We start from the raw sequence: 18,640 nt of genomic DNA on the forward strand, positions 1-18,640 counted from the left end.
TTTGTGTGCTGCTCTGGGTCATAGCAAGTGGGCAAGAGTAGCAAGCATACACTTAGGTAAACACTGCCCTTTCCCCCACTACTGATTGTACTGTTTTCCAAACACGCAAATATTTTGTGGATGGTCTTTTCCTTATTTGAAATCTCTGCCAGTAAAAACATGTTAATGGTAAATTGCCTGTAGCGAGAATCACATTCCTTTGTTCCGTCGCCCTTGTTATATACATGCTTCAGAGATAAGGATAAGTTAATGGTACACAATCAACTGAAGCCATTAAATATGTGTACTCATAAAGAGATGTGAAGGAGAATTGCAATGCCAGAAACCAGAAAAAGAGGAAATGTTAACAATGCGCAACTGACTCTAGTTCATACTCCTGGGCCAGAATGGATAACTTCACTCACCCCATCGCAGAACTGTTTTCACACCCACAGACTCACTTTCAAGCACTCTTCAACTAATGCTCTCGGTATTATTTATGAGTTATTTATTATCAATATTATTATTTTGTTTTTCTTCTTGTATTTGCTTGGTTTGTTGTTCATTTGTGCATTGGTTGTTTGTCCATCTTTGTGTAGCTTTTCGTTGTGTTTCTATGTATGTACTGCGAATGCCTGCATGAGGATGAACCTTGGTGACATCAATGATAAATTTCCTTTGAACTTTGTGATCAGGCTGCAATAGCCACAGAATTGTGTGGATGGGTGGGTGGTTGTTTGGTTGGTGGATAGATAAATAATATGGAGAAAATAATTTGTAGAGTCCTTGAAAGTGAGACCATGCGTTGTGGAATTCAGTGTTGAGGTGAGTGAAGTTATCCACGCTGGTTCAGGATCCTGATGGTTGGAGGATAATAACTCTTCCTAAACCTGGTGTTGTGGAAGCTCTTGTACCTCCTTCCTGATGGCAGCAGCGAGAAGAGAGAAAATGCAGTTGTGGATAGAGTTTTGATAGGTGCGTTCTTATTCTCCCATTCCCTACCCCTAGTCTGGCTCTCCTGAATGATTTGTTTTCTTAAAGCTCCTGTATAAGATAACTTGTAATCCACCATGTTTTAAAAACAATTCTGTCTCCTTTGAAATGATGGGAATATGGTCCACAGGCCTTTATCTATAGATCCAAAACTGAACCGTTCATCTTTATAGACAGAAAAGCATTGTAAGATGCCCTCGCAGTGTTCAGTTATAATTGACTTAAATCGGAGGCGCCATGGTAGTGTAACAGTTAGCGTGACACCGCTACAGCTCAGCCTGGGATTCCATTCTGACGCTGTCCATAAGCAGTTTGTATGTTCTCTCTGTGAATGCGTGGGTTTCCTCTGCCTGCTCCGATTTCCTCCCACATTCCCAAAACGTAGGATTGTAGGTTAATTGGTCATTGCAAATTGTCCGGTGATTGGGCTAGTGTTAAACAGGTGGATTTCTGGGCAGTGCAGCTGGTTGACCTGTTCCGCGCTGTATCAATAAATCAAATAAATGATTAAAAAGAATGATGTCTAATCAATAGAGCCTCTGTGAAATCTGTTACATACATCAGATGGAAAAAGGTATTGATCGTGTGGATAATCAGAGGCATTTTCCCAGGGATGAAATGGCTCACGTGAGAGGGCACAGTTTTAAGGTGCTTGAAAATAGGTACAGAGGAGATGTTAGGGGTAAGGTTTTTTACATAGAGAGTGGTGAGTGCATGGAATGAGCTGCTGGTGATGGTGGTGGAGGTAGATGCGATAGGGTCTTTTAAGAGACTTCTGGATAGGTACGTGGAGCTTAGAAAAATAGAGGACTATGGGTAACCCTAGTAATTTCTAAGGTAAGACATGTTCGGCACAGCTTTGTGGGCCAAAGGGCCTGTATTGTGCTGTAGGATTTCTATGTTTCAGACAATGTTGCTTTCTGAATATTTTTATTTGTTATGATGCTGAATTATTCTGCTGAAGTAAATTTTTCTCACTAGAGTAATTTAAGGCTACTAATTCATTAATTATCAGTACAATGTATGTACACGCTTACCTTAATATTCAGGAAAACTGTTCCACATGAGGTTTATTGTGCACATTATATCCGCTCTGCAAAGCCTTAGAGGGCTTTTCAACTTTGAACTATTAAAACAGAAACTTCATGCCATCTTAAAAGTTTCTTCCCCCAAGCAATTAATCTGATTAACCTTTCTAGTCCTCCCCCACTCCATCTATTACCTTAGTCTCTGCACTGTAAACTCTGCAAACTACTTTTTATACTGTTGCTTATGTTGTAAATACATGCTGGTATTTATGTATTGATGCATATCTTGTTCCATTTCTAACTTTATTTTGTATATAATTCTTTATTCCTTGTTGTTGCATGTCACACCAACACACCACAGAAAATTCCTAATATATGTAAGTGTATATGGCGAATAGAGTTGATCTTTCATTCTTAATGAATAGTATAGGGAACGTATTTGGCAAACTAGTGTGACTTATGGTTCCCCTGGACTAATTAGACTGGGTTTGTAAGAGAGGTGGTTCTGGAGATAATGAATGCATTGGATGCAATATTCCAAAGTTACGAAGATCATAAAACTCTCCAGAATGTTGGACAAGTACAGATGTGACACCTGTATTCAAGAAAGAACTGGGAGTGGAAACAGGGACTAACAAGCCAATTAAGCTGACGTCAGTTATCTGGTAAAATTTGGAATCCATTATTTACCAAGTGATAATATATCACTTATAAAAGCTTTACGTGATTAGGTGGAAACAATGTGATCTTAGTCAGATGGCAAATATTTGTTTAAAGTATGTGTCATTTCACTTTTCCATCAACTCAACTTCTAAAAAAACTAATATTTATAAAGTTTTTCTTTGTGGACTTATAGAACCCTATTCAGTCTCCAAAAGATTCCCACTGTGAAATATTTTAAAGTGTGGTCACTGACTGGTAAAGGGGATCCCAGCAATTTTGTGCAGCAGCAAAGTTCAAGGCTGAAAGTAAATTTATTGTCAAAGTACATTTATGTAATAACACGAGTAAGCAACTACTCTGGGGTCTTTCTCTGTGGAACTCATTTGAAGGCAAGTCAGCTGCTTCTCCAAGAAAGATCTCTGTATGTCTTTCAAACATTCCCATGATAATTAACATTGAAACTAAGAAATGAGTACAGACATAACATTAAACAGTATGGCACAGTCGGTCCATGATGCTGCACTGACCTTTCAATCTATTCCATGACCAATCTAACTCTCGTCCAGAATCCTCCAGTTTTCATTCATCCATGTGCCTATCTAAGAGAGTCTGAAATAGCCTTAACCCACCACCCCTGGCGGGCCATTCCATGTACTTATCCCTCTTTCTGTGCAAAAAAACTACCTCTGACCTCCCTCTATAATATCCCCCAGTCAACTTAAAAGTAAATCATCTCATATTAGCTATCAATGCCCTAAGACAAAAGGCACTGTCTGTTCACTCCATCTATGCTTCTTCTCATTTTACCATATATACATTGATCGAGTCACCTCTCACCCTCTTTTGCTCCAAGGGGAAAAGCCTTAGCTTGTTCAATCTCCCCTCATAAGACATGCTCTCTAATTCACACAGCAGCCTGGAAAATTCCCCGTGCATCCTCTCTAAAGCTTCCACATTCTTCCTCTAATGAGGTGAACAGAATCGAACACAATATTCCAAGTGTGGTCTAACCAGAGTTTTTTAGAGTTGCAACACTACCTCACAACTCTGAACTCAATCCCCTGTCTGACTAAGGCCAACGTGCCATATGCCTTCTTTTTCAATTTTTTTATTAAGTTTTAAACATGTATACATAGCAGTTATAATAGTACAAAGGGAGTGGGATTACATTATTGGTAATTAACACATGTTAATTACCAATATAAGCTATAGGTAACACCTATATAAGCTATATAAGTTATATAGGCTATATATAAGCTATAGGTAACACCAATATAGTTGACCTCCCAAGCTCTTAATATCAACATGATATAAATAAATAAAAAGATAATAAAAAAACAAAGAAAAAAACCCAAATTGAATAATCAAAAACAAGATAAACTAAACAAAACTAGTTTAGTTTAGTTTGCCTTGCCAGATGCTTTCTTGATCATCCTACCAACTTGGATGTGGCCCTCAGAATCCCTCTGTTCTTCCACATTGCTAAGAACCCTGCCATTAACTTGTCCTCTAAAGTGCAGTAAACAGGGGATCTGCTCTTAAACCAAATAATTCCAATAAATGCACTCAATTTTGGTTCCATAATATCCATACACAATTAAAATGAATGCATATTTGTCTTCTTGATTCTTCAGCTTTACGCCCTCTTCTGGCAGCTCAACAAACTGCACGAACAGCACACACATTTTTGGTCTGCAATTGGTAGGGAGGCTAGTAAGTTAACAAAGTGAAATGTTTAAGGCGGGGGGGGGGGGATTGTTCTCTGCCTCTTGCCATTACACATACAGAAACTTCAGCCTTCCTAAAGGAGACGAGCACTGGGCTAGTCTCGCAGGGAATCACAAATCCAGCCCGTACTCATCATGCCTGCTGCATTCTGGATTACTTCCCATTTCGTGTTTTACGTTACCGATGTTAGATTGTGATCATCATATCACCATCCCCGGCTGCAGGAGGGGCAGACAACTCACTCCGAACCCTTTTCAAAATTGTTAAATGTCCTATACCACCCAAATGAACAGCAAAGAATTCTATTGATTTTCTCTGCAATGTATTTTTTAGTAACCTTAAAAATAAAAAAATCAATTTCTTATTCATCTTGTTTTAAAAAAGTTTGTTCAAAAGTTTCCTCACTTTCATAAAAATCACTGCACTTAACAATTTGCTTCATGAGTTAAATTTGGAATATATGGGGTTTATAAAAAGCAACTCCTGTAACAATCTCCTTGTTTCCACAGTCTGTATCAGATAAGAAATGCTTAGAAGTAGCTAATCAGATCATTCAAATTGCTGTAACTAATCCACATGTTTGGGGCCATGACGTATGAATAAATTCCAATATATGATCATTTCTTTTCAATTAAATGAATTAGAATCAGGTTTATTATCACTGACATAAGTTGTGAAATTTGCTGTTTAACAACAACAGTACAGTGCAATACATTTAAAAAATTACCACAAGAAATATAAAAAATAAATAAATAATGCAAAAAGAGGGCAAAATTGTGAGGTAATGTTCATATTGGGAAATCTTTTGGTAGAGGTGAAGAAGCTTATACTGCTGTCCTTGTGTGGGAAGTAGGAAGTACAGAATTCAGCACGAAGCCAAATTCCACTCAATTGAACACTTACTTACTGCCCATTTTGCCGCTGCATCTCTGTCCATCTCTGTCTGTCCTTGGCCATCTTCTCTATTATGCCCCAGGTCTGGTTCAGGGTCCGCATTTCTGCCTCTACGGTGCAGTGCCAAGTTGTCTTTGGTCTCCAGGGTTTCTGGTGCCCAATGAAATGCTGTCTTGATGACGGAGTTGGCCTCTCTTCTCAGCACATGCCCAGCCCCTCCCCTAAGTTTCCTCATGATGATTATGGCCACATCCCCAGCGTCACTGAAGGAGTAGGGCTTGGCCGATTCAGGATTTAGAGACCAAGCTCCAGGTGCTTTATTGGGCAGCACTCACCTCTTCAATTATTTAAGAGTAAAACAGAGAGAAACAGGAAAATACCGCAAGTACTTAATGCATTAAACTTGTGATGATAAAGTCACACATTCATAAGAAATTAGACTTACAAGTAAAATATCCAAACCTTATACACAATGTGAGTAAACATGGCTTTAAAGTATGCAAGAAAGTTAATATCATGTAAATGTTCCAAGGCTGGTCAAACACTGTACTGAGAATCAAAAATAAACTTTTACATAACTTTAGCACAAAATGTTGCTCAGATAGCATTCTCCTTTATGAACTAAAATAATACTCACAGGTGATGGTTTCGATGGCACAAACAAAAGAAAGATCATCCAGGATTGTGTACATGTGCTTCAGTCTGACTGAAAACCTCTACTAAGAATGAAAATGACTGTCCTGTTGTGGTCCAACTGAATTTCAAAATAAAAGTCAGCAACAATGTTGTCTCTAATGTGTGCACGTATGCCACTAGTGCACGAAGGAATTTAAACCGTGCACCAAAGGTTGTCACTGTCTATCTCGTCGGCATGTTAAGTATATTTCACAATCGTACGCAATTACATTTCCTTTTCCAGTTTCTGATGTGAACGACGTTGACAATGTGGAGTTTGTGATGATCAGCCTGCAGATTTTAGAGCTGGCTTATTTATACTGTTCTTATTGAAGAAATTATTCAGTCCGCACATGTTGTTGTCACTGGGCAAAAAGTTGCACAGCGCAAGACTTTGGCACACACTGGTCATTACAAATCAGAGGGAGCATTGGTCAGCAGGGTTAACAGTTAGCAAATAAAAGCCTCACAATGTTGAGCTTATGTCCTCAGGCTCCCGTACTTCCTCTCTGATGGTAGCAATGAGGAAAGGTCTGTCCCAGATGGTGAGGGTCTTACTGATGGATGCTGCTTTCCTGAAGCTTGACCTTTTGAAGCTGGGGTGGATGGTGGCCACAATGGAACTGGCTGAGTCTACATCCCTCAGCAGACCTTTTCGATCGTGTTCATTGGAGCCTTCATACCAGCTGGTGATGGAACCAGTCAGAGGGCTTTCTACTGTACATCCATAGAAACTTGGTAAAACCTTTGGTGAGGTACTGAATCTCCTCAAACTCCTAATGAGGTATAGCTGCTGAGATGTTTTCGTCATGACTCCATCAATATGTTGGGCCCAGAATGGATCCTTTGAGATGCTGACATCCAGGAACCTGAAGCTGCTTGCCCTTTCCACTGCAAACTCCTAACCCCATCTCTGTAGAACTTCTGTTTCAGTCAGTGATCCGACGTATAACAGCTTGCCCTAGAGCCGTCACTACCAACATTATGTGCTGATTCTGTGTCTCTGCACAATCCCTCATATGATACCCAGCAACCACCATTGCAAAGGCCTAGCCACCACTGGGAAGCAATATCTACCGTCGCCTCTATCTTGGCAACGGCTGGAAGGAATAAAACAGTGGCACAGAGCACTTAATAAGCAGAAAAGCTTCAGAGCGCCAAACCATCTCAAGTGTGAGTTATCTGTAATCTGCCAGGTACAGCCAGAGGGGGTCTATTGTCTATTAGACTGACCCTCAATGCTTCACTGTGCGTACTACACCTCCTTTGACTGATGTGGCGGTAGCGCCTGATCCTGCGCTGTCATACTACCTCCCTCAAGTTCTGCAGTCATCCCAGCGCAAAATTACTTCTGCATGAAATCAATTTTCATTTACAGTATCCTTTAAGTTTAATTTAAAACTGCAGTCAACAAGGAAAGGTTCTGCATATTCATAAATTTTGTTGTTATGTATTTCATAAAGCTTGTTATAAACTAAGTAAACAATTTGTTTGCTTTTAGTGTCTCTCTGGCCCACTGATATGACATTTTGAACCTAGGAGATTAAATAAAAATTGCAAATGGGCACTGCACTTTGATTGTACTGTTACAATCCAAAGGCATTTTTTAACACAGCAAGGTGCTGATACCGGGAGTACATTAATGTGACTATTACTGTAGTCTCCATAGAAGCTGGCTGACCATTACCCATTAACAGATGGGCACTCAGCCATGGTTACCTTCTTTCTTAAACCCAAGCATGAATACTAGAGGGAATATTACATGGAAGCCTGCTTTCTTCTGAGGTGCAGGTCAGATGATAGTAACATCGCCTGCCAGTTCTTCTCTGGGTCTTCTAAGACTCATTTGCCGCTGCTCCTCTCTTGTCACTCACCTGGTCAATGAGGCCCTCTCCAACCTCACTCCTTATGGGGCCCACCAATGAATGCTGACCCCATTCCTTCAGTCCCTTCTGCATCCACATATGGCGCCTTTGCTTTCCGATGAGCAACCTCGAGGACTAAAATCGCCTGAGGGACATGATGTGAAGCTGAGAATGAGTGGAGAAGTTAAACACAAGAGATCCTGCAGATGCTGGAAATCCAGAGCAACACACACAAAACTCAGCAGGCCAGGCAGCCTCTATGGCAAGGAATAAGCAGTCGGCGTTTCGGGCTGAGACCCTTCATTGGGACTGTAAAGGAAGGGGGAAGTGCCAGAATAAGAGGGTGAGGAGAGAGGAAGTTGTACGAGTTGGCAGGTGAGAGGTGAAGCCAGGTGAGGGGGAAGGTGGTGGGTGATGGAGGGGGTGAGAAGATGAAGTTTGAAGCTGAGAGGTGAAAAATGGTAAAGGGCTGTAGGTGTTGCTTCACCTCACTGGTATGGTTCTTGTGTTTAGGCCTTAGCCAATGAAGTCAGATCGATGAATGTCTGACTAAGGCTCCATTGAAGGACTGTTTGGAAAATACATTCCTATAATTTTCATGTCAGTCCCCGCCATGCCTATTCTAAGAATTCAGTCCAAATCTAGCCATAAAAATGGAATTGAGGCCATCACACTCGATATTTGTTAATTGAAAGAAAAATGACTCCTTATTAAATATAGTTGCCATTAATATGAATCAATATTCTTTGGTGTTTTGCACCATCAAAGCCTCTCTGCCGCTGATTCATACAAAGCTAAATTACATTTTAAAAGAAAATAGCTTTCCTTTCCTTTGAGACCTGACCTGCTCTTGTTTCTTAAAAATAGTTTGAGAATAAAATCTTTGTAAACTATATTTCAATGATAAACCATTAATCCCTTCCCAGTAGATAAACGACATTGCAAGTGTCTTAACTACTTTCCGATACTTGCTGTGAAGTTATTGAACAAAATACATGTTTTGCACTAAGCAGAGCAAGTTAGGGTTAGCAGAGCATACACAGAAGAGATGTTGGAATCCAGAGCTACATACACAAAATGCTGGAGGAAATTAGCAGGTCAGGCAGCACCTATGGAGGGGAATAAGCAGTCAACGTTTCGGGCTGAGACCCTCCATTGAGGCAGAGATTCTACTTCACTTCCAGGAGGCATGTCCATCCTTATTTAAGAGATAGATAAGATAGAAGTAGGAAAGTTGTTTCCACTAGAGGACATTGCCTCAAGATTCAGGGGAGAAGATTTAGGATGGAGATGAGGAGAAACTGTTTTTCCCAGAGGGTGGTGAATCTGTGGAATTCTCTGCCCAGGGAAGCAGTTGAGGCTTCTTCACTAAGTAGATTTAAGATACAGTTAGATAGGTTTTTACATAGTTGGAGAATTAAGGGTTATGGGAAAAGGCAGGTAGATGGAGCTGAGTTTACGGACAGATCAGCCATGATCTTATTGAATGGCGGGGTAGGTTCAATGGGCCGGATGGCCTACTCCTGCTCCTATTTCTTATGTTCTTATGACCCTGCAAAGTGCTCTCATGTTGCACCTTTTATAGTTCAATCATTTTCCTCTCTGCAAACAGGCAAACATCAGTACTTTCTGCAGCTTGACAGTGGGTACACTTATTGAAAATGGAGATAGAAATAACACTCTACTCACTCCAGGAGTGAAGACGGTTGCTTAAGCAGGCAGGGACTACATGTCTGTGATGTATGTATGAATGTATAATATCTATACTCAGTGGCCTCTTTATTAAGTATCAGAGGCATTTCTGTATGTTTGTGGTATTCTGCTACTGTAACCCGTCCACCTCAAGCTTCAACATGTTGTGCATTCAGAGGTGCTCTTCTGCACATCACAGTTGTGACGCGTGGTTACCTGAGTTACTGTCACGCGTTGTGCGATTACCTGAGTTACTGTCACCTTTCTGTCAGCTTGAACCAGTCTGGCCATTCTCCTCTGACCTCTCTCATTAACAACATGATTTCGCCCTCAGAACAGCCTCTCACTGGATGTTACGTTGTTTCTCACGTCATTCTCTGTAAGCTCCAGAGAGTGCTGTGTGTGAAATTAGCAGTTTCTGAGATACTCAAACCACGTACAGAGGAGACGTCGGGGGTAAGTTTTTTACTGAGAGAGTGGTGAGAGCCTGGAATGGGCTGGCGGCAACGGTGATGGAGGCGAATACGATAGGGTCTTTTAAGAGACTCCTGGATGGATACATGGAGCTTAGAAAAACAGAGGGCTACGGGTAAGCCTAGGCAGTTCTAAGGTAGGGACATGTTCGGCACAGCTTTGTGGGCCGAAGGGCCTGTATTGTGCTGTAGGTTTTCATGTTTCTAAGTTTCACGCTGTCTGGCACCAACAGTCATTCCACAGTCAAAGTGACTTAAGTCACATTTCTTCCCCATTCTGATGTTTAGTCTAAACGACAGCCGTGCCTGCATGCTTTTATGCACTGAGTTGCTGCCACGTGCTTGGCTGATTAGATATTTGCATTAATTAGCAGGTGTACTTAATAAAGTGTCACTGAGTGTATGCGTTTAATGTGATCCTTTAAAAAGAGGTCAAATCTAAGTTCCTGAACATGATTCTGATCTATTTTATTCACCCATGCTATCCACCCCATTTAGTCTCAGCTGTATGTGAAGCATAGATAAACAGACACGCCAGTGCAGTTGATTCATCTCCTCCAACGTCAGAGTGAAGCATGTCCCAGGTCGATGGATCCTAGAACCTGATCCCCATGCGAGCAGGAGGCACGAAGTCTTGAGAGTCAGCGAGCCTGGAGTTTGGGGTCCTATCATCGGCTAGTTTGGGGATTGATACTGAAGGTTGATTGGAGGTCCGGAGGTTGAAGCCCGATGGCCGAAGCCTGGAGAATGGATGCTCAGGGTCCTCACCCGGCAGTTGGAGGACTATCACTGTATGTGGACGTGTGGCGAGGGAGGAAAGAGACCTGCTTTGCTGTTGTTGTGCTCCATGTCGTTCTGCCGAGAATAGCGGATATGCATATTGGCGCCAGAACGTGTGGTGCTACTTGTGGGTTGTCCCCAACACATCCTGGCCTGACACAAACTGTGCATTTCACTGCATGCTTCAATGTACATGTGATAAATAAATGAATCTGAATATGGTTCCTTTGGAAATTCCTTTAGTGTTTCTTTGGTTAGAGATTTACAGAGGAGTAACAGGCTTTGGCAAAGAAAGCCACCTTTAGTAAAGTCACATGCTGCACCAAAAAGTTCAGACAACCTCACCATGACATCCTTAACTTTAAGTTATGAGTTCAATCTAAGTTAGTGCTGGAAATGACGTTCTATGCACTATTACTTCGGGAGAACCAAGCCCCATCGCTTTACGGATCACGATAACCGTCCTTTAGTCTCTCATTTCATTCGCAGTCAGTCGCAGTGGTGCAATCACTCGGGTCGAGTATGAGGGGTTGTCTGACGGTGGGTGGCTGTGGAAGCCACTCAGGGATGCACGTGTTCGAGTGCAATGTGGACGAGGGGAAGCAGTGACTGTGATTGATCGTTTGCCGCCTGTTCTCCGCGGCGCAGCGGAGGCCGCCTGAACAGATTCAGTCCCGGGTGGAGAGCACTTCGCAAAAGCCTCAGGCACATGTGTCTCGCCAGTGTGCCGGAGACTTATGCACAGTGCTGAATTTGTCGACGCAGGGCGGAGAGTGACTCCGTAAATCTGGTGGGGGCAAAGGGCGTGGGTAACGGTGAGGGTGGAGGCGTGGGGCCGGTAGCAGAGGAGCGCCAGGGGTGCGGGTTGTCACAGGTGCAGACGCACCCAGTCCTGCGATACCGGGCAAGGTCATTTGATTCCAAGCAATTGGTTTATTGCTCATTACAGAATGAATCTCTGATGCTTCCCGCTCCCTCCCCTCTCCCTCTCCTTTCCCCAACCACGATTCCCCTCTCCCCGCCCCCTTCCCACTCTCAGTCCACAATTGAGACCCAGATCAGAATTAGGTTTATCGTCACTCGCGTATGTCGTGTAAATTGGTTTTTTTTTGCAGCAGTACAGTGCAATACATACAATTACTACAGCACTGTGCAAAAATCTCAGGCTCCCTAACTCTATATATGTGCCTAAGACTTTTGCATAGGACTCTATCAACTGAGGGCAAAATCTTCTCAGTTTTAAGATGTAATGTTGAATTTCTTCAGGCAGATTTTGATGTATGTTCAGTTAATTTACACTAACACTAGGTGAAGCCATATTCACTTATTGTCATATTTATGAGTTCTTTTAGGCACCAAAAGTAAATGTTTCTCTCTCATAGCTTTATGTTATTCCAATTGTAAAGTCGTGTTGTTTTACATGTCTCCACAGGTAAGCTATAATCCCGGAGAGGTGTAAGGGTGACAACTATCTCACCTGCTAGTTTACCCCTGAATGTCATTTGGAAACAAGCCACTGGGGGGAGTATTTAGCTCAGCACAGATCTCAGATCACGGCTGTAAATTCACCAGTATATCAATCATCCTGGTAATTCCGGAGGGAACATGGGAGCTGAAATAAGTCACCGATGTCCCCAATCCCTGCTCCACCGTTCAGTCAGGCACAGCTGATGTGTATCTCATTTCCTTTTACTGGATATAGCTCTTGTTTGTTTAACTTTTGAGAAAGTCACCTCAGCCTTGGCTACTCCACTCGGCCAAAAAATCTTAGCCTTTTGGAGGAAGAATTCCCAACTTCTCCTAACTTTAAAATGAAACGATGATGTCTGATTTCACTCTCCAATTGCCTATTTTTTGGCCTTTGGGGGGTGTTATAGGGTCCTTTGTTTCTGGAGTTTGGAAGGTGACTTAACACCTGCTGTCCCTGTTACTGAGAACATAGAAGGTTGAAGAATACAGCACAGTGGAGGCCCTTCAGTACACAACACTGTGTTGGCTTTTAAACCTACTCCAAGATCAATCTAAATCTTCCCTCCTATATAACCCTCTTCTTTCCTTTCCACATGCCTATCCAGTGTCTTTTAAATGCCCCGTTGTATCTGCCTCCTCCACCACCACTTACCTTCCTCTGACATCCATCCTATATGTTCTCCCCATCACCTTAAAAACATGTACTCCTATTAGCCATTGCCTCCCTGGAAAAAGACACTGGATGTCCACTCTATCTATGTCATAAGACATAGGAGCAGAATTAGGCCATTCAGCCCATCAAGTCTGCTCTGCCATTCAATCATGTCTGATTTATTTTCACTCTCCACCCCATTCTCTTGATTTCTCTCCATAACCTTGATGCTCTGAGAAGGTCAAGGGAAGCAGCACGGCAAGCTGATTGCAAGATTCTATCATCGGTGCTTATACAAAACACTGAAACCACCCCCACCCCAGCAATGAGGGAACAGTTTAAAGAGGTAGCTCATGGGCAATTAGGGATGAGCAATAAATGCTGGTGTGGCCAGTGATGTCCAGATAACAGAAAATGAATAAATCAGCAGAAGTGTTAATATCGGGCCTAGTTTTTCAAAGTGAAGCCTGCTTTACCATGGTCACTAACCACCTATAGCTCTGACATTACCCTACCCAGTCATTACTGGCCAAAGCAGTCTTGATACAAACAAATGTGTTAGACTATATCTCAGCGTATGTGATAATAATAAGCCAATTACCAAGTGAGTGGTTTTGTGGAAACTCAGGTACCAATGGGATATTCATGTCATGTGAACAGGCTAAGCAATCCCAGTCCAAGATATGGACTGGTGAAGGATTTCAATGAGGAACGTTGACGATCCATATTCCTCCATCGATGTTGCCTGACTCACCAAGTTCCTCCTGCGTGTATGTTTCCAGCCCTTACATTACCCTTCAAGAAATAGAGATAACACAGACAAAATGCTGGAAGAACTCAGCAGGCCAGACAGCATCTATGGGAAAGTGTACAGGTGACGTTTTGGGCTGAGACCCTCAGCAAAAATAGATGCAATAGGTTTAGGGTGAAAGATGAAATATTTAAAGGGAATCTGAAGGGGAACTGCTTCACTCTGAGGATGGAGCGAATGTAGAATAGGCCACCAGTAGAAGAGTTGGACTTGGATTGAGTTGCAAGATTTAAGAGATGTTTAGATAGATACATTCTGGAGAGAGGCATAGCAGTCTATGATCTGGGTGTGGGTAGATGGTAGAGAAAGAGGATGACATGCACTAGGTTGGCCGAAGGGCCTGTTTCTGAGTTTTGCTTCATATATCGCCATTGTTCTTTGACTTAAACTGTTGAGGCAGATTCAGGAATGCCTGCATGCTGGAGAACAAACCATCCTATAAGCTAGGAATGGGGAACTCATTGGGCAGAGGAAGAAAAGGATGTATCCTCCTTTCTCTGTCTTAGGAAAGAAATTAAGCAGAGTAGACTGCACTCTCCTCAGTTTAGAAGAATGGGAGATGATCACACTGAACTATGTCCAATTCTTATAGGGATTGGTAAGAGAGATACAAGGACAACATTTTTTTTTGAGTGGGGTATCTGGATCCAGACACAGATGACAGAGATGAGATTTCTTCACCAAGAGTGTAGCGAACCTTTGGAATTTTCTCCTTAAAGTGGCTGTGGAGGCTCAGGGGCTGAGCATATTCAAGGCCGTGCTTGGAAATGTTTTGGATAATAAGGGAATCAAGAGATATAAGGTAAATGGAGACCAAGATGGCAGTGGTGAAACACAGTGAGGTTTTGCGGGCAGCTTACAAAACTTCTAAATATATTTCTGAATTTCTAACACTGCGATTTGCAGCCTATAATTTCCCTTTAAGTAACATACTTCTGAACTGAAAAAGAAAACAAACTAGTGATTTCACGATCTTCTGAAGGACTCAGTGGAATTATCTCTCAGGAATGCAGGTGTGGCACCCTTAAGTGGACAAAGGTGGCCAGAGGAAAGGTCATCAGAAAGGTCACCATAGCCAGAAGAGAGGAACAAAAGGTGGACCCTAAGCCAGACTAACATGGTGGGGTGTAAATGTTCCTCTACCCAGTATCTTGTTAGCAAATGTATAGTCACTGAAGAACAAGACTGAAGACATAAGAGCAAGATTGTTGTATCGGAGGGAAATGAGGATTGCTGCGTTCTGTGTTTCATGGAGACATGGCTCATTCAAGACATGATAGATATGGTGGTCCAATCTGAGGAGTTCTCGATCTACCTGATGGATTGACCTGCAGAATACTCTTGGAAGACAAGAGGTGGGGGTTTGTGCTTCACGATAAACTCTCCATGGTAGTTGTACCTGGCGGTCTTGTCACACTCTTATTCTCCTGACCTGGAACATCTAATGATTAAGTGCCATGTGTTCTACTTACTGTCAGAGTTCTCTATGATCCTGACCGCAGTTTATACACTGTCAAAGGCCAATGTTAAGTAAGCATTCAATGCATTGAGTGCCACAATTCACAAAAAAATGGCCTACCCCAGCACCTTTGGAATCATATAACGATATAACAATTACAGCACAGAAACAAGCCATCTCGGCCCTTCTAGTCTGTGCTGAACGCTTACTCTCACCTCGTCCCACCGACCTGCACAGCCCATAACCCTCCATTCCTTTCCTGTCCATATACCTATCCAATTTTTTTTTAAGTGACAATACTGAACCTGCCTCTACCACTTCTACTGGAAGCTCGTTCCACACAGCTACCACTCTCTGAGTAAAGAAGTTCCCCCTCGTGTTACCCCTAAACTTTTGCCCTTTAACTCTCAACTCATGTCCTCTTGTTTGAATTTCCCCTGCTCTCAATGGAAAAAGCCTATTCACGTCAATTCTATCTGTCCCCTTCATAATTTTAAATACCTCTATCAAGTCCCCCCTCAACCTTCTACACTCCAAAGAATAAAGACCTAACTTGTTTAACCTTTCTCTGTAACTTAGGTGCTGAAACCCAGGTAACATTCTAGTAAATCTTCTCTGTACTTTCTCTATTTTGTTGATATCTTTCCTATAATTCGGTGACCAGAACTATACACAATACTCCAAATACGGCCTTACCAATGCCTTTTACAATTTTAACATTACATCCCAACTCCTATACTCAATGCTCTGATTTATAAAGGCCAGCATACCAAAAGCTTTCTTCACCACCCTATCCACATGAGATTCCACCTTCAGGGATCTATACACCATTATTCCTAGATCACTCTGTTCTACTGCATTCTTCAATGCCCTACCATTTACCATGTATGTCCTGTTTTGATTAGTCCTACCAAAATATAGCACCTCACACTTATCAGCATTAAACTCCATCTGCCAGCTTTCAGTCCACTTTCTAACTGGCCTAAATCTCTCTGCAAGCTTTGAAAACCTACTTCATTATCCACAATGCCGCCTATCTTAGTATCATCTGCATACTTACTAATCCAATTTACCACCCCATCATCCAGATCATTAATGTATATGACAAACAACATTGGACCCAGTACAGATCCCTGAGGCACACTACTAGTCACCAGCCTCCAACCTGACAAACCGTTATCCACCACTACTCTCTGGCATCTCCCATCCAGCCACTGTTGAATCCATTTTACTACTTCAATATTAATACCTAACGATTGAACCTTCCTAACTAACCTTCCGTGCAGAACCTTGTCAGTAATTGCCAGGGACTTCTCTGCTCAATTATCATTAGCATATCACCTGCAGCACCAGGGGTCTCGACACACTCGAGCACTGCTCTTCTATGATTAGGAATGCCTTCTGTTGAATCCCCAGACCGCATTTTGGGAAATTTGATCATCTGACTGGCCTCTTTCTACCTGCCTACAGACAGAGGCTAAAGAACAAAGCTCTAGAAGTGGCCACGGGAGTCAAAGGAGCAGCTACAGGATTGCTTCAAGTCAGTGGAGTGGGCTGTGTTCAAGGACTCAACAGAGGTTCAGAACAAATCCTCCATGGTTGTCATGGACTTTATAAAAATGGTTGTTGACAAGTGTGCCTCCATAAAATCATCCAGAGTCTTCACCAACCAGAAGCCCTAGATAAACCAAGAGATCTACAATCTGCTGAGGGACATATCACTGGCATTCAGGTTTGGTGACAAAGTAAAATAGAAGAGGTCCAGCTATGACCTTCTGAAAGTTATCTCACATGTAAAGTGGTAATTCTGGATCAATTGTGAATCGCTAAAGGTTGCTCGACAGCTGTGACAGGACTTCAATGCTATCACCTCCTGCAAAGGTAAATCAAGCACATACTGTATGTGACAATAAGGTTTCTCTCCCGGATGAGCTGAATGACTTTTATGCTCACTTTGAGCACTTAAATATAGAGACACCTTCACAAACTCCCAAAGCCCTGATGCCTCTGTGATTTCAGTCTCTGAGTCTGACGTGAGTGCATCCTTCAGGAGGGTGAACCTGCAAAGAGTATCCAGCCCAAACAGGGTACCTGGCTGAGCACTGAAGACTGGCTGGTGGGTACACCGATATCTTTACTCTCCTGTTTCAGCTGTCGAAGGTGTTCACTTGCTCCAAGCAGGCTGTAGCTCAAGAAGATTATGGTATCTTTCTCAGCGACTATTGCCCGACAGCACTTGCATCTATTGTAATGAAGAGCTTTGAGAGGTTGGTGATGAGGCACATGAATTTCAGCCTGAGGATACACTCCATTTATCCTAACATCAAAACAGGTCAGCATCAGATACCATTTTGTTGGCTCTTCCCTCAATCCTAGAACATCAGGACAGTGAAGAAGCATACATCAGGATGCTCTTCATCGATTACAGCTCTCCACTCAACACCATTATCCTCTCAAAACTAATCAATAAGCTGCAAGACTTGAATACCCCCTTGCGCAACTGGATTCTTGATTTCCTCACATGCAGACCCCGGTTATTTCAGATTGGCACTAATATCTCCTCCACATCCACCATCAGCACAGGTGAACCACAAGCATCTGCTCTCATTGCTTTAAACTTATGGCGGTGAGGCTAGGTACAGCTCCAATGCCATGTTGAAGTTTGCTTACGACATCACTGTCGTGGGCCAAATCAAATGTGGTGATGAAACAGCAGATACAGTAAGAAGGATCTTGAAAATCTGATTGAGTGGTGCCACAACAGTAACCTCTCACTGAATGTCAGCAAAACCAAAGAGCTGATTATTGACCATAAGAGGAGGAGATCAGAGGTCGACGAACCAGTCCTCATCAGGAGATCAGAGGTCGACGAACCAGTCCTCATCAGGAGATCAGAGGTCAACGATCCACTCCTCATCAGGAGATCAGAGGTCGACGAACCAGTCCTCATCAGGAGATCAGAGGTCAACGATCCACTCCTCATCAGGAGATCAGAGGTCGATGAACCACTCCTCATCAGGAGATCAGAGGTTGACGAACCAGTCCTCATCAGGAGATCAGAGGTCGACGAACCACTCCTCATCAGGAGATCAGAGGTCGACGATCCAGTCCTCATCAGGAGATCAGAGGTCAATGATCCAGTCCTCATCAGGAGATCAGAGGTCGATGAACCACTCCTCATCAGGAGATCAGAGGTCGACGATGCAGTCCTCATCAGGAAATCAGAGGTCGATGAACCACTCCTCATCAGGACTTCAGAGGTTGACGAACCAGTCCTCATCAGGAGATCAGAGGTCGACGAACCAGTCCTCATCAGGAAATCAGAGGTCGACGAACCACTCCTCATCAGGAGATCAGAGGTCGACGATCCAGTCCTCATCAGGAGATCAGAGGTCGACGAACCAGTCCTCATCAGGAGATCAGAGGTCAACGATCCACTCCTCATCAGGAGATCAGAGGTCGATGAACCAGTCCTCAT

Source organism: Hypanus sabinus, chromosome 6 (genome assembly GCF_030144855.1).
Source record: "Hypanus sabinus isolate sHypSab1 chromosome 6, sHypSab1.hap1, whole genome shotgun sequence".
NCBI classification, from domain to species: Eukaryota; Metazoa; Chordata; class Chondrichthyes; order Myliobatiformes; family Dasyatidae; genus Hypanus; species Hypanus sabinus.